The 17,848-nt window shown below is 39.9% G+C and overlaps 1 pseudogene; it reads right to left on the bottom strand.

Moving 5' to 3' along the window:
* Nucleotides 1-222: 222 nt before the first annotated feature.
* LOC128576919 (E3 ubiquitin-protein ligase RNF114-like) lies at nt 223-16,110 on the bottom strand (annotated as a pseudogene).
* Nucleotides 16,111-17,848: the final 1,738 nt, after the last annotated feature.

Consider the following 17,848-nt stretch of genomic DNA (forward strand, 5'->3'; position numbering starts at 1 on the left):
AAGATGTAGGAGTCAAAGTTTTCAAGTTTATCATGTAATGGAGGCTCTGAAACATGAGAAGGATGGCACAGACTCTGCTTACTGGTTAATGATGGAATGCTACAACAATTGATTCACCATGTCATAATCCACAAAAGTGTCATAATAAAACTGGTGCCAATTCTAGATGTGCTCTATCAAGTTAGTGCTGTTATAGTTGAGATTTTCTCAGAGCATCGAGGTTCATATTGGATAAACCACAGATTTGGTATCCTTGGTGTGGGATAGTTTGCAATGTTCCACAAGTCTTTTCTGGTCAAAGTTCTTCTCAGGACAGTAAGGACAAGGAAAGGTATAACAATTTTGGGCATTCCTTTCCTTGGATGAGGGGGAACATCCATAGTGGTGCCCTTCACACTTTACATGATATAATTCTTGTATTTAGAACAGGTAGCCACATGAGCCCAGATCTTGAATAAGAGGAAATTCTTATGGCAGTCATGGGAAGAAGTGTCTGTGTTCTTGATCTGCCTCCAAAGCTCCATGTCTTGGATACCAGGTGCCAGAGTGCTGCAAGAGATTCCACAGACAGGTTTCTTCGGCTTCAGGCATTCCTTCAGGCATGCAGAGCAAAATACATGCCTACAGAGCACCTGCACAGACTTTGTGTACACCTCTAAGCACACCAGACGTATAAAGCAGCCTAGAGGTTTGGCCTCTGCCACTTGTCCTGCCCACTGTGCACTGTCCTCAAGCTGCTATAGTTGCACCACCATCTTTCTGTCTTTTCTCCTCAATGTTATACCTTAAGGGTTTTTGTCTGTTGTTTTAATTAATAGTATTTTTTTCTCTATTGGATGTAGGTGGGGTCTTGTGACTGCTCAGTCTGGTAAAGGGCTCCAGATCTCAAGAGATCCACCCAACACAGCCCCCTAAAGGTTAGGTTGGGATTTGGGGTGTGGGTCAAAGTATCCTCCCATACACCATATTACTTCTCTCTCTCTCTTTCTGTTCCTCCATTCTTTTTGTCAATGTTCCCATTTATTCACCCTTTCCACTCTCTTTTATCTTTTTCTATTTTTTATCCCTTATTGCTTTTCACTCTTCTCTTCCATTTGGTTCTTTACAAATAAGAAAAAAAAAAAAACAACACTTCAACATCTAGGGTAAGGTGCATGGAAAATTAAAGAGGAGGAAGAATTAAAAGGAAAAATTAGGGCAAGGAAGCAAACAACGAGAAAATACTCATGAAGAAGAAACAGCAGAAAAATCCTGGAAACATGAAAAATCAGAATAGAGAACACCCCTACAAGGGATCATGAGGTAGCTACTACAGAGAATGTCACCTATAAATAAATGTTAGGAATGACAGAAAGGGGGCAGCACCTGTGGCTCAAAGAAGTAGAGTGACAGCCCCATATGCTGGAGGTTGCAGGTTCAAACCCAGCCCCAGCCAAAAACTGCCAAAAAAGAAAAAAAAAAAAAAAAGAAAAAGAAAAAAGAAATGACAGAAAGGAAACTTAAAATATGGATAGTAAAAATAAATGAAGGAAATTTCTGAAAAAGTAGAAAATAAACAAAAAGAGATTCAAAAACAGAACCAAACAAGAGATGAACAATATGAGGAATATAGAAAGGATATAACAAAGCTTATGGAATTTATGGAGTCAATCATGGAACTTAAAGATACAGTAAATGTATCAATAACAGATTAGATAATGCAGAAGAAAGAATTTCAGACGTAGATAATAAGGTTGAGAAGTATAATAAAGCTCTTGAGCTAACACAGGTAGTTAAAAAGACAGAAAAAAAGAAAGAGAAAGCAGAATGTTCACTGAGAGAATTATGGAGCTTCTTGAAACATTCAAACATATGAGTTATTGGTATTCAAGATGAGGAAGAAGAATGCTCGAGAGGAATGGAAGTCCTACTAGAGGATATTATAAATGAAAATGTTTCAAGTATCACCAAAGATTCTGACACACTTTTCAGAGGGATAATGATCCCAGGGTAGTCTCAACTCAAATAGAGCTTCTTCAAGACCAATCGTCATCAACCTATATAAAGTCAAGATGAATGGTAAGATTTTGCCATCTGCCTGGTATAACCACCAATTGAGCTACAGGGGCAAATCCATCAGGGATACTGCAAAACTTTTCAAGGTAGAAGAGAAGGGTCATCTACCTTTAACCTACTTAAACAAAAAAAATTTCAGCTCTGAATTCTATATCCTGCTAACCTAAGCTTTAAAATTGATGGACAAATCAATTTACTGCCATGGAAACATTGAGGAAGTTTGCCACAATGATATCAGCTCCACAAGAACTACTTAGACCTGTTGTACACACTGACCATCACAAGGACCACCAGCAAACTAAACATCCACAAATTAAAGCCTAAAATCTAGCTTCCACAATGATACAACAGGTAAAACTAAGCAATGGAGTTTCACAAAATAACATGAATACAACTCCAGAACACTTATCAATTAGCTTAATGAAGGTTAATGGCTTGAATTCCCCACTGAAGAGGCATAGGCTGAATGATTAGATTAAAGAGCAAAAGCCATCCATTTGTGCCTGCAGGAAACACATCTGTCCTCCAAGGGCAAAGTAAAACTGAGGGTTAAGGGATGGAAAACAATTTTTCAGGCAAATGAAAATCAGAAGAAAAGAGGGGTTGTAATCTTATTTAGAAATACAAGTGGATTTACAGCAGCAAACATGAAAACAAACAAACAAGCAAACAAATAATAAACAAAGATAGACACTTCATATTGTCAAAGGAACAATATGACAAAACATTTTAATTTTAAATATGTATGCGCCCAACTTAAATGCTCTCAAATTTGTGAAACAGACAGTAATTAGACTGATCAATATGATATCCCAAAACACCATTATTGTAGGGAACTTTAACACTCCTCTTACAAAGCTGGACAGATCCTCTAAATCGGTGGTTCTCAACCTGTGAGTTGCAACCCACAGGAACTGTATTAAGGAGTCGTGACATTAGGAAAGTTGAGAAACACTGCTCTAAATAGAAACTAAACAAAGATACAAGCTACTTAAATGTTACTCTAAAGCAATTGGGCTTAACAGACATATACAAAACACCCCATCCCATACCTAAGGATATACATTCTTCTCATTGGCCAATGTAACATTCTTCAAAATAGGTCATATCCTAGGACACAAATAAAACCTCAACAACATCAAAATAATTGAAATTATATCTTATATCGTCTACGACCAAAGTTACCAAAGTTACCAAAACCTTTGGGACACTGAAAAAAGCAGTCCTAAGAGGAAAGTTAATCACATTAGATGCTATGTCACCCAAACAGAAAGAGAACACATTAACAATCTAACTAGTCATCGTAAAGGAGTGGGAAAGGTAGAACAATCCAATCCCAAACCTAGCAGAAGAAAAGAAATAACCAAAACTGAATCAGAAGTAAATTAAATTGAAAATAAATGAATCATTCAGATAATTAATGAAACCAATGGTACATTTCAAAACTATTAAGAAAAGAGTATAATTGTCTTACCACAACAAATAAGTAAATGAGGTGATGAATGAGTTAATCAGTTCCATGTACGCTTTTCACACTGTGTATCAAATCAGTACACCGAACCCAATAAATGCATCAATGTACACAGTTATGATTTAATAAAAATAAAATAAAAAATAAAAAATAAAGTTTGAACCAAAACAAACAAAAATATAAATAAAAGCAATAAACCATAGGGTAGATTAACCAGAAATTGAAAAGTAAAATATTTAATAACTTCAATCAGAAACAAAAAGGGGGAAAAAACAACTGACACCACAGAGACACAAAATAATACTTCTGACTACTACTAAAAACTGTATTCCCGGAAATTTGATGAAGTGGAGGAAATGTACCAATATGTTGGATCAAACCATCTTCCTAGACCTAAGCAAGAAGAAATTGGTCTTTTGGATAGACCAATATCAAGCTCTGAGTTTGCAGAAACAATATAAAAACTACCAAAAAAGCTCTTGCCAGATAAATTCACATATAATTTCTATTGCACCATCAAAGATAAGCTTATACCTGTACTGTAGAACCTATTCCAAAACACAGAAAAGGAAGGAACCTTTATGAACACGTTATACAAAGCAAACATCACTTTGATTCCAAAACCAGGAAAGGACCCAACTAAAAAGAACTATAGACCAATTTCACCAATGAATATCAATGCAAAAATACTCAACAAAATCATAGCTAATCGATTGCAACTACACATTAAAATATTATATACATCATGATCAAGGGAGCTTCATCCAAGGGATACAAGGCTGTTTTAATACATGGAAATCAATAAACTTAATACATGTTATCAATAGAAGCAATAGAAAAGACCATATGATCCTCTCAATAAATGGAACCCTCAAGAAACATACATAGGTGGAACATTCTTAAGGTGACTGAAGCCGCTTATGACAAACCCACAGGTAACATCATAATGAATGGAGTAAAAATGAAATATTTTCCACTTAGAACTGGAACCAGATAAGGATGTCCAAAATCATCACTATTATTCAACATTGTGCTGGAAGTTCCAATTCAATCAGGCAAGAGAATGACATGAGGGCATTCAAATGGGGACAGAGGAGGTCAAACTGTCCTACTTTGATGATAATATGATCTTATACTTATAAAACCTCCAGAGAATCAACCACAAAACTCATGGAAGTAGTCAGGAAATACAATAAAGTCTCAGGGTATAACATCAATGTCCACAAATCAGTAGCATGTGTATATTCCAATATTAGCCAAATTAAGAAGCAAATGAAGGACACAATTCCCTTCCCAGTAGCTTTAAAGAAAATGAAATAATTATGAATATATCTAACAAAATAGGTGAAAGATCTTTTCATGGTAACTATGAAACTCTAAGAAAATAAATTACAAAAAATGAAAGAACACACCATGCTATTGGCTGGGAAGAGGCAACATGTCAAAATGTCAATTCTACCCAAAACAATCTACAGATTCAGTGAAATACCCATTAAAATACCAAAATCATATTTTGAAGAACAGGAAGAAAATAGTACTTCATTTTTCACACAACCAGGAAATTCCTCTATATACCCAAAGCTGTCTTTTAGTAATAAAACAAAGCCAAAGGCATCACCTTACCAGACTTCAGGCTATTTTAAAAGTCTACAGCAATCAAAAGAGCACAGTATTGGCAAAATATTGAGTCATATACATATGGGACAGAATATAAATCTAAGAGATGAAACCAGTCTGTACCTACCTTATGATACCCTGTTTCCCCAAAAACAAGACAGTGTCTTATTTTAAGGTGTGCTCCCAAAGATGTGCTAGGTCTTATTTTCAGGGGACGTACTATCTTTCCTGTAAGTAGGTCTTATTTTCAGAGGATGTCTTATATTCTGGGAAACTGGGTATTTGATAAACCAAGTAAAAGCATACTGTGGGGGAAAGAATCTCTTTTCAACAAGTGGTGCTGGGACAACTGTATAACCATAGGTAAAAGACTGAAACTCGACCCACACTTTTCACCACTGGGAAAAAATGACTCAAGAAAGCTGAAAGACTTAAATTTAAGGAAAGAAATAATAAAAATCTTAGAATAAAGTGTGGTGAAATTTTTTTTCAATATTGGACTGAGAAAATATTTTATGACAAAGACTTCAATGGCCATTACAACAACACAAATTAACAAATTAGACTTAATTTAGTTGGAAATTTTCTGCACAGGGACGGACAGAACAAGTAAAACAGACAATCTTCAGAATGGGAAAATAAATTTGTAGGGTATCAATCTGACAAAGGGTGGATAACTAGAATCTACAGAGAACTCAAATTTATCAACAAAAAAGGAGAAACAATCCCATATACCACCGTGAAAGAGGTATGAACAGAACCTTCTCTGAGGAAAACAGATGAATAGGGCTAACCAACATTTGAAAAAATGCTCATTGTCCCTGATGGAGAAAAATGCAAATCAAAACCACCCTGAGATATGAATCACATATCACAGTGATATAGCCTATATCACAACATCTCAAAGCTACAGATGCTGGAGTGGATGTGGAGTGAAGGGGACACTTGTACACTGCTGGTGGATCTTCAAATTAATATAACCTTTTTGAAATAAAGTATGAACAATTCTCACAGAACTCAAATTAGACCTCCCATTTGATCCTACAATCCCATTACCAAACATCTACCCAGAAGAAAAAATAATAATTTTATCATAATGAAATTTTCACTAGACTGTTTATCACAGCTGAATTTACAATCACCAAAATGTGGAAACAACCTAAATGCCCACTAACCCAGGAATGGATTAACAAGCTGTAACATAAACACACCACGGAATACTATGCAATGATTGAAAATATGGGGACTTTACATTGTTTGTACTAACCTGGATGGGGGTGGAACACATTCTTCTTAGTAAAGCATCACCAGAATGGAGAAGCAATAATTCAATGTACTCAGTTCTAACGTGAAGGCAGTAAATGAGCTAATGAAAAGGGGGATAGACTAATGAGCACGTGGGGAGAGGGGACAAGGGAATGGGATTAGGAGTCATCATGTAAGGCACACCTCTTCAGGGCAGGATACAATTATAAGGGGGACTTTTTCTAACACATACAATCGGTTTACCCTAATTCACTGTACCCTCCATGAATCTCAACCAATAACAAAAAGGAAGTAACTAGAGAAGAGGAGGAAACCATCAGTAAGAATTCTATAAATCAATACAGTGTTCCAAGAAAGCAAGATTGATCAAATTTATTTAAAAGAAAATTTGCGAGAGAGGGAGACAAGATGGCGGACTGAAGCCAGCTTTCAACAGAGGCTCCTATCCAGAAGGAGAGTTAAGGGACAGGAATTTAGTAAGTATCCTGGTGGACTTGAGCCTCACCAAGAGAGAAGGTTGAAGAACGCACATCAACACCGCTGAGGCAAGCTGTGACCACAAGGACGCAAACAAAATGTACAAAATCCACCACCAAGTGGACGGGAGTCCCCCTCCCCCATGAGACCGGCTCAAGAGCCCCACAATTAAACAAATGGGCAGAAATTAAAGGCCCTCCCACTACACTCCACGGGAGAGACCTTCTAAAAACTGGACCTACCTCCCCTACTGGGGTGCCGTGGCGTTCTCCTGCCAGGCATAAAACTGAATAAAACTTTAAAAATACTTTGCCAGCAACCCTGAATCCCCAACACTCCCCTCCCTCCCACTGACATCTGGAGGCCTGTCCCCCAGGAGTTCGGATTCTTGAGTGATTTCTCAAGGGGAGTGGACAGTCCCCGAGTTGCGACTGGTCAGCATTGACTCTGAGGCACACGAGTGAGGAGAGGGCACCGGGCTGAGGGGGAGTCACGCCTCGGCGGCACTTCCCTGTGGTGCGGTGCAGCAGCCCTCCCCGTGCATCAATATGGCCAGGCATAAAACTGAATGAAACTCTAGCTCCCCCCCCACTCTCACTCGGGGTCTGGGGGCCTGTCCCCCAGGAGTTCAGATACTTGGGTGATTTCTCGAGGGGAGCGCACAGTGCCCGAGCCGCGACTGGTCAGCACTGACTCTGAGACACACAAGTGAGGAGAGGGCACCGGACTGAGGGGGAGTCACGCCTCGGCGGCACTTCCCTGTGGTGCGGTGCAGCAGCCCTCCCCGGGCAACATTACGTCCGGCCGAGCACAAAACTGAATAAAACTCTAGCTTCCCCACTGAGCGCCCCTACTCTCACTCGGGGTCTGGAGGCCTATTCCCCAGGAGTTCGGATCCTTGGGTGATTTCTCGAGGGGAGTGCACAGTGCCCGAGCTGCGTCAGGTCAGCACTGACTCTGAGACACGTGAGTGAGGAGAGGGCACTCTGCTGAGGGGAAATCAAGCCTTGGTGGCACTTCCCTGCAGTGCGGTGCAGCAGCCCTCCCCGGGCGGCAACAAGACGGCCGGGCATAAAACTGAATGAAAATCTAGTTTCCCCCCCACTCCCACTCGGGGTCTGGTGGCCTGTCCCGCAAGAGTTCGGATTCTTGGGGGATCTCTCGAGGGGTGTGGACCCAGCATAAACTGTGGCTGCTCAGTGCTGACTCTGGGGCACGAGACAGAGGAGAAAAGGGTCGGCTGAGTACCCACACCAGACCGGCAGTTCCCTGGAGGCAGAGCAACAGCCGTTTTTTCTTTAATGGCAGAACGGCTCACTTCTGGATATTCTGAGGCCACACCCCCTGTCTCCCTCGGCAACCAGAGGAGGCCACCGGTGAGCGGGGCATTTCATGACACTGCTCACAAACCCGGAAAGCTTCAAGGGCGGGGCCGACCCAGAGAGGTGATCGGACGCAAACCTTCAGCAGCAAAGAGGACACAAACCTCCAGCAGCAAAGACGTTTGAACTCAGAACACCCCATATTCTGTAGGCGATATCGGCAGGAACAGAGACAGAACCCCGCAAAGTTGTCTGTTCTGTTCTGTTAACAGCACCCATTAGGGACGGGGCTAAGCCTGAGTGAACACCTCCTTCCCATCACCTGCATTAAGCACTCAAAGATGTCAGGCCCCATCTCCTCCTGCTAAATAGCGGCAGTCTGCGGGGGCCTGGCAGACTGCCTTGCGATTCAGGCAGGTGCAAACCCCTGGAGTGTCTGTTCACTGCAGGCAACTGGGTTAGCCATGTGCAGAGATACCAGTGACTGGGTCCGACGGAGGGGCAAAGTGGGGAAGGAGACGTCAACCTTCCCAGACTGCTCTGTTTGCTGGGTGGCTCCTCCTGACTCCACGCTGCACTGGGATGAGCTGTGTCAGAGGAGTCACCAGGCCCCTGTGATCCAGTTCCCAGAGACCTCTTGAACTCTCCCACCCGAGACAGGTGCCGATTGAGACAGTTGATTTGGACCTTTTGAAATGGGCTAATAGACTGAGGACTTTTCAGGCGGTGCCCTGGGTGTGCGGTTGTAGGAAGGTTTGATTCTCCTTTTCCAACTGGGGCCAGAGGGGGGCAGGCGGGGTGATTTAATTGCTGATTTTTCCACACTGCTGAGACTTCAAGCCACAGTAGAAGTTGCAAAAGGATTGAACAGAAACCAGCTGAAAACAAGACAGAACCACTTAGCTCCACCACACAAGACAGGGCCCCAGTTTCTCAGGCCACAACACTGTACAGGACCTTGATAAAGCCCCAGGGGAAAAATCAAAGGGAGTAAAATAACCATGGGGCGGAGTAAGCGGAAAAACTCTGGTAACATGAATAACCAGAATAGATCAACCCCCACAAGAAAAGATACGGCAGATGTGATTGAAGATCCCATTCATAAACAACTGCCTGAGATGTCAGAAATCGAATTCAGAATTTGTATTGCAGACAAGATTAATAAAATGGAATTAGGAATTCGAGGAGGAATTCAAAAGTTGTCTCAAGAATTTAACGTATTTAAAGACAAAACCACCAAAGACTTAGAAACACTGAAGCAAGAATTTACAGCCGTCAAAGATATGAAAAATACAGTAGAATCCCTCAGCAACAGAATGGAGCAAGCAGAAGAAAGGATTTCTGACATTGAAGATAAAGTCTTCGAACGCTCCCAATCTCTCAAAGAGGAAGAGAAATGGAGAGCAAAAACAGATCACTCACTCAGAGAGCTCTCAGATAATTTGAAAAAAATTAATATACGAATTATTGGGATTTCTGAGAATGATGAAGTGGCCTCGAAGGGCACAGAGGCCCTTCTGAATGAAATTATGAAAGAAAATTTTCCAGACATGCCTAGAGAATCTGAAATTCAGATAGCAGACAGCTTCAGAACCCCAGCACGATTGAACCCCAATAAGTCATCCCAAGACATATCATAATTAGCTTCACTAAAGTTAACATGAAAGAGAAGTATCTCAAAGCAGCCCGGCGAAAGAAAACTATTATGTACACAGGCAAGAATATTAGAATAACTGCAGATCTCTCTGCTGAAAGTTTTCAAGCGAGAAGAGAGTGGTCATCAACTTTTAATCTCCGAAAGCAAAATAACTTTCAACCCAGTATCTTGTATCCAGCTAAACTGAGTTTCATCTATGATGGAGAAATTAAATACTTCAATGACATTCATATGTTGAAAAAATTTGCCATAAGTAAACCAGCTCTTCAGGATGTTCTCAGACCTACCCTTCACAATGACCAACCCAATCCTATGCCACAAATGTAAACTCACTCAGAAACTTCCAATCAAACTCCAACTTCCACACTGGTGAAAGGATTAAAAATGTCCACTGGACCTTTGAAAAACTCAATACCCAAAATTCCACCAGACTTATCAATACTCTCCATCAATGTGAATGGCTTAAACTGTCCTCTAAAGAGGCATAGGTTAGCTGACTGGATACAAAAACTCAAGCCAGATATTTGTTGCATACAAGAGTCACATCTCAACTTAAAAAACAAATACAGACTCAGGGTGAAAGGATGGTCATCCATATTTCAGGCAAATGGTAATCAGAAAAAAGCAGGTGTTGCAATTTTATTTGCAGATACAGTAGGCTTTAAACCATCAAAAGTAAGGAAGGACAAGAATGGTCACTTCATATTTGTTAAGGGTAATACTCAATATGATGAGATCTCAATTATTAATATCTATGCAGCCAACCAGAATGCACCTCAATTTATAAGAGAAACTCTAACAGACATGAGTAACTTGATTTCCTCCAGCTCCATAATCGTCGGAGATTTCAACACTCCCTTGGCAGTGTTGGATCGATCCTCCAGAAAGAAGCTGAGCAAAGAAATCTTAGATTTAAACCTAACCATCCAATATTAAGATTTAGCAGACATCTACAGAACATTTCATCCCAACAAAACTGAATACACATACTTCTCATCAGCCCACGGAACTTACTCCAAAATTGATCACATTTTAGGTCACAAGTCTAACCTCAGTAAATTTAAAGGAATAGAAATTATTCCATGCATCTTCTCGGACCATCATGGAATAAAACTTGAATTGAGTAACAACAGGAATCTGCATACCCATACAAAAACATGGAAGTTAAATAACCTTATGCTGAATGATAGCTGGGTCAGAGATGAGATTAAGAAAGAAATCGCCAATTTTTTGGAACAAAACGACAATGAAGACACAAACTATCCGAACCTCTGGGACACTGCAAAGGCAGTTCTAAGAGGGAAATTTATAGCACTGCAAGCCTTCCTCAAGAGAATGGAAAGAGAGGAAGTTAACAACTTAAAGGGACATCTCAAACAACTGGAAAAGGAAGAACATTCCAACCCCAAACCCAGTAGAAGAAAAGAAATAACGAAAATTAGAGCAGAATTAAATTAAATTGAAAACAAAAGAATAATACAACAGATCAATAAATCAAAAAGCTGGTTTTTTGAAAAGGTCAATAAAATAGATAAACCTCTGGCCAACCTAATCAGAAAAAAAGAGTAAAATCTCTAATATCATCAATCAGAAACAACAAAGATGAAATAACAACAGACTCATCAGAAATCAAAAAAATCCTTAATGAATATTACAAGAAAATTTATTCTCAGAAATATGAAAATCTGAAGGAAATTGACCGATACTTGGAAGCACGCCACCTTCCAAGACTTAACCAGAATCAAGTGGAAATTTTGAACAGACCTATATCAAGTTCAGAAATAGCATCAACTATACAAAACCTCCCTAAAAAGTAAAGCCCAGGACCAGATGGTTTCACGTCAAAATTCTACCAAACCTTTAAAGAGGAATTAGTACCTATATTACTCAACCTGTTCTAAAAGGTAGAAAAAGACGGAAGACTACCCAACACGTTCTATGAAGCACACATCACCCTGATCCCCAAACCAGGAAAAGACCCAACAAGAAATGATAATTATAGACGAATATCTCTAATGAATATAGATGCAAAAATATTCAACAAGATCCTAACAAACAGAATACAGCAACACATCAAACAAATTATACATCATGGCCAAGTTGGTTTTATCCCAGGGTTTCAGGTTGGTTCAATATACGTAAATCTATAAATGTAATTCAGCACATAAACAAATTAAAAAACAAAGACCATATGATTCTCTCAATTGATGCAGAAAAAGCTTTTGATAATATCCAGCATCCCTTCATGATCAGAACACTCAAGAACATTGGTCTAGAAGTGACTTTCCTTAAAGTGATAGAGGCCATCTACAGCAAACCCACAGCCAGTATCATATTGAATGGAGTTAAATTGGAATCATTTCCACTCAGATCAGGAACCAGACAAGGCTGCCCATTGTCTCCATTGCTTTTCAACATTGTAATGGAAGTTTTAGCCACCACAATTAGGGAAGAAAAGGCGATCAAGGGTATCCATATAGGGTCAGAAGAGATCAAACTTTCGCTCTTCGCAGATGATATGTTTGTGTATCTGGAAAACACTAGGGACTCTACTACAAAACTCCTAGAAGTGTTCAAGGAATACAGCAGTGTCTCAGGTTACAAAATCAACATCCATAAATCGGTAGCCTTCATATACACCAACAACAGTCAAGTTGAAAAAGCAGTTAAGGACTCTATCCCATTCACAGTAGTGCCAAAGAAGATGAAATATTTGGGAATTTACCTAATAAAAGACATGAAAGATCTCTATAAAGAGAACTATGAAACTCTAAGAAAAGAAATAGCTGAAGATGTTAACAAATGGAAAAACATACCACGCTCATGGCTGGGAAGAATCAACATAATCAAAATGTCCATACTACCCAAAGCAATATATAATCTCAACACACTCCCTATTAAAGTTCCACTGTCATATTTTAAAGATCTTGAAAAAACAATACTGCGTTTTATATGGAATCAGAAAAAACCTCGAATAGCCAAGACATTACTCAGAAATAAAAACAAAACAGGAGGAATCACACTACCAGACCTCAGACTTTACTACAAATCGATAATGATCAAAACAGCATGGTATTGGCACAAAAACAGAGAAGTAGATATCTGGAACAGAATAGAGAACCAAGAGATGAATCCAGCTACTTACCGCTATTTGATTTTTGACAAGCCAATTAAAAACATTCAGTGGGGAAAAGATTCCCTATTTAACAAATGGTGCTGGGTGACCTGGCTGGCAACCTGCAGAAGACTGAAATTGGACCCACACCTTTCACCATTAACTAAGATAGACTCTCACTGGATTAAAGATTTAAACTTAAAACATGAAACTATAAAAATACTAGAGGAGAATGCAGGGAAAACCCTTGAAGAAATTGGTCTTGGTGAGTATTTCATGAGGAGAACCCCCCGGGCAATTGAAGCAGCTTCAAAAATACACTACTGGGACTTGATCAAACTAAAAAGCTTCTGCACAGCTAAGAACACTGTAAGTAAAGCAAACAAACAGCCCTCAGAAAGGGAGAAGATATTTGCAGGGTATATCTCTGACAAAGTTTTAATAACCAGAATCCACAGAGAACTCAAACGCATTAGCAACAAAAAAATAAGGGATCCCATCGCAGGCTGGGCAAGGGATTTGAAGAGAAACTTCTCTGAAGAAGACAGGCGCATGGCCTTCAGACATATGAAAAAATGCTCATCATCTTTAATCATCAGAGAAATGCAAATCAAAACTACTTTGAGATACCATCTAACTCCATTGAGACTAGCCTATATCACAAAATCTCAAGACCAGAGATGTTTGCGTGGATGCGGAGAAAAGGGAACACTTCTGCACTGCTGGTGGGAATGCAAATTAATACATTCCTTTTGGAAAGATATATGGAGAACACTCAGAGATCTAAAAATAGATCTGCCATTCAATCCTGCAATCCCTCTACTGGGCATATACCCAGAAGACCAAAAATCACATCATAACAAAGATATTTGTACCAGAATGTTTATTACAGCCCAATTCATAATAGCTAAGTCATGGAAAAAGCCCAAGTGCCCATCGATCCACTAATTGATTAATAAATTGTGGTATATGTACACCATGGAATACTATGCAGCCTTAAAGAAAGATGGAGACTTTACCTCTTTCATGTTTACATGGATGGAGCTGGAACATATTCTTCTTAGTAAAGTATCTCAAGAATGGAAGAAAAAGTACCCAATGTACTCAGCCCTACTATGAAACTAATTTGGGGCTCTCACATGAAAGCTATAACCCAGTTACAACCTAACAATAGGGGGAAGTGGGAAAGGGAGAGGGGTGGGTAGAGGGAGGGGGATCAGTGGGATCACACCTGTGGTGCATCTTACAGGGGTATTTGCGAAACTTGGTAAATGTAGAATGTAAATGTTTTGGCACAGTAACTGAGATAACGCCGGAAAGGCTATGTTAACCATTATGATAAAAATGTGTCAAATGGTCTATGAAGCGAGTGTATGATGCCCCATGATCATATCAATGTATATAGCTATGATTTAATAAAAAAAAAGAAGAAAATTTTGCATTACCATAAAAATTACCCAAATGTGGCAGTTTAAAACAATAAATATTTATTATTGTAAATACTCGCTAAAGGTGAAGAATATAAAGGTCGCTTATAGCCGGGTGTTGTGGTGGGTGCCTGTAGTCCCAGATATTTGGGAGGCTGAGCCAAAATAATTGCCTAAGCCCAGGAGTTGGAGGTTGCTGTGAGCTGGGACACCATGGTATTCTACTGAGGGCAATAAAGTGAGACTATGTCTCTAAATAATAATAATAATAAAGTAAAAAAATAAAAGTAGCTTATCTGGATCTTGATGACTCAGAGTCATCCGTGAAATTACATCAATCTTTTGGTCTGAGGTGTGGTCATCTGAAGGCTTAACTGGAGGTGAAGAATTTACTTCCAAGGTGGCTTACTTATTCTCTTTTCAAGAAGCCTCAGTTCCTTGAAGATTGTTGGCAGGATGCCTCAGTTCTTTTTAAAGTGAAATTTCTTTCAAGGCATAGCAGGTAACTTCCCTCAGAGCAAATGATCTAAGAAAGTAAGAATAAAATTGTAGTTTGCTTTATTACATAGTCTCTGAATACACATGGCATTACTTCTATTTTGTTCATTTGAAGTTAGTCACTACATCAGAGCATAATGAAGAGGAGAGAAATTAAGCTTAACCTTTTAAAGGTTACTGAAGAAAGTATTGATAGAATTTAACAATACTACATTTCATCTTCTTATGAAAAATTATTCTTCTTGCCTACATGTAATAAATATTTATTTCCAGCAAAGACCCAAATGTCTCATATCATTATAGAATCAACTCAAAGTGTTGGGAAAAATCATATAAATTATGCATTTTTCAGGATGAGGCTTTTCAAGGAATATTTTCTTAAGTACTGATCTTAACATAAGAATTTTCTCTTTCTTATGAACCTGGAGAAAAAGAGACAATTTATTTGGTCCTCACACACCCATCACATGATGGTGAGGGAGATATATATATTATAAGTGCTATACTACTTTCTGTTTAAAAAAGGAAACAATTGAAAGCATAATACATACAGCACTTCTGAAATCCAGCCAGTCAAATGTTGGAAGTTGTTTGTTCAGGACTCAGTCCAACTCAGTCCAACTCATTCCCAGCAATATTTTTTTGACTTTCTCAGGGCCTGTGATTATGCTCTGTGAATTACCTCTCTTAATTACCCTTCTTCTCTATTACAGGTAATATACATTTACAGCTGAGTGTTCTTATTTTTTCCAGTGTGTTCTCACCAGTAGAATTTTGACATACAAAAGCCTGTTTATGTTTTCTGCTATCTCAATCCACTTAAGCTTAAATTGAGGATGCTTTTATATATATAATTTTCAAGAAATTATTAATATGCCATAAAATATTTTGGGGTTTGCTCCATTAGTCACAGGCACATATCAAGATGTCCTAAAGATAAGCCTTTTATTGAACTTGTACTGAAATGGCTGAGGATCACTTAAGCTTATTGGAAACCCTATCATCCAAGAAAATCTAAAAGGAACACAACTAATCCATTTAGAGGGCCTTTTATATGACTGAAATATACTCTGAACTGGGAGAGAATTGCTGGAAGTGGGGACTACTTCTCCAGAGGGACCCAGCTGTGAGCCTGGACATTCCCTTGCCAAGCATGAAAGTTGAACAAACATTTTTCCTACCATTTTGAACTCCCAGTCCACCATTCACCCTTCACCTGGCTTTTCAGAAGCCTAACCCTGGCAGGGACTAGAATATCTGCAGTTTATTGCTAGGACTGGGCATTGCAAGGGCCATGGTAGTGAAGCTATGCTGTAACAGTGAGCCCAATAGTAGTGCAGAGGCTATCGGGCTTGGCTCTGCCAAAGTGAAAATTAGCATTGGGTTGAAGCTTGGGAGCTGTGCAAGCCTCACCATGACCCGTGCTCCTCCACCACCACAACGACTGCTGCCACTAATGACCCACACTGCCCCAGATGCTGCTGCGGCTTCAAGAACCGCTGGAGCCATGGGAACCACATTGGTGCCACACAGAGACACCTCTCATGTAGCTTCAGTGACAGTAGAATAATCTTGCCAGGGTCTAATCATGGAGAGACACCTCCCCAACTTTGACGACTGCCATACTTCACCCTACAGGGAGATCAGAGCTGCAGAGAAGCTGGGGCAAAACTGTGGTGGCTAAGGGAGAAAAACATTTACTGACTTGTTATCCTCAGGTTTGGACTGAGCTCAGGTGGAACACTCACAAGTTTCCATTGAGTACCTGAGACAGGCATACTTCAGCTTCCCCTGCCAGCTGGTGGCAGAGGGTGGTGGCAGGGCTGAGGTGGCATTGACTTTCTTTTGACTCTGGCAGTCACAAAGCCCTGGTACATTTGCTTGTTGAACAGAACTGGGCCACAGCCCCATGTAGTTACCAGTGACTGGGGTTGAAGGAGGTACAAGGTGGGAAACAAGGCACTAGCCCCCTTGGTCCAACTTTTCTACTGGGTGGGTCTTTCTGATTCCACTGAGCACTGGAGTGAGCCACATGTGAGCTGCCAGTAGACCCCTGCTATCTAGTTTCTGGAGACCATTTGAACTCTTCCACTTGAGAGTTGGTGCTGACTGGGACAATTGGTTTGAAAGTCTTGACCTGAGCCAATCACACAAGGACCCCTCCAAGGTGGTACCCTGGTGCTGTTGTGGAGGGAAGGTTTGATTTTCCTCTTCCAGTTGTTGCCCATGGTGCGTGGGGTGTCTTAGTTTCTTGTATTTCTCCACAGCTGAGACTCCAAACCAGAGTCACTGATTCACTAAAATTGGACAGAGACCAGCTCAATATAAGGCAGAGTCACCTAGCCCCAACACACCAAGGAGTTCCCCAGTCTCAGGCTGTAGTACTATACAGGTCCTTTGCAAAACTTTAGTGGAAAAACTGCAGTCACCAGTACCAGCTTTTTGGCAAAGGGCTGGTTAATCACAACTCCAGGAACCCCTTATCTAATTTCAGGTTACCTGCTCATCTATCCAAATGGTGAAAAAAATTATGGGATGGAATCAGCAGAAAAACTCTAGCAACATGAATAATCAGAAGAGATCAACTCCCCCAAGGAATGACAAAGTAGACACACCAGAAGATCCCCTTCATAAACAAATACTGAGATGTCAGAAATTGAATTTAGAATTTGGATGGCAACTAAGATTAACAGAGTGGAAGTAAAGTTTGAATTAGAAATTCTAGGAATAATTCAAAAGTTGTCTCAAGAATTCAATGAATATAAAGACAAAATCACCAAAGATTTTGACACATTGAGAGAAGAATTTGTGGCCCTCCAAGACATGAGAAATACAGTAGAATACTTCAGTTACAGAATGGAGCAGGCAGAAGAAAGGATTTCTGACATTGAAGACAAACCATTTCAATGCTCCCAAATGTTCAAAGAGGAAGGGAATTGGAGA

Source organism: Nycticebus coucang, chromosome X (genome assembly GCF_027406575.1).
Source record: "Nycticebus coucang isolate mNycCou1 chromosome X, mNycCou1.pri, whole genome shotgun sequence".
In the NCBI taxonomy this organism is placed as follows: domain Eukaryota; kingdom Metazoa; phylum Chordata; class Mammalia; order Primates; family Lorisidae; genus Nycticebus; species Nycticebus coucang.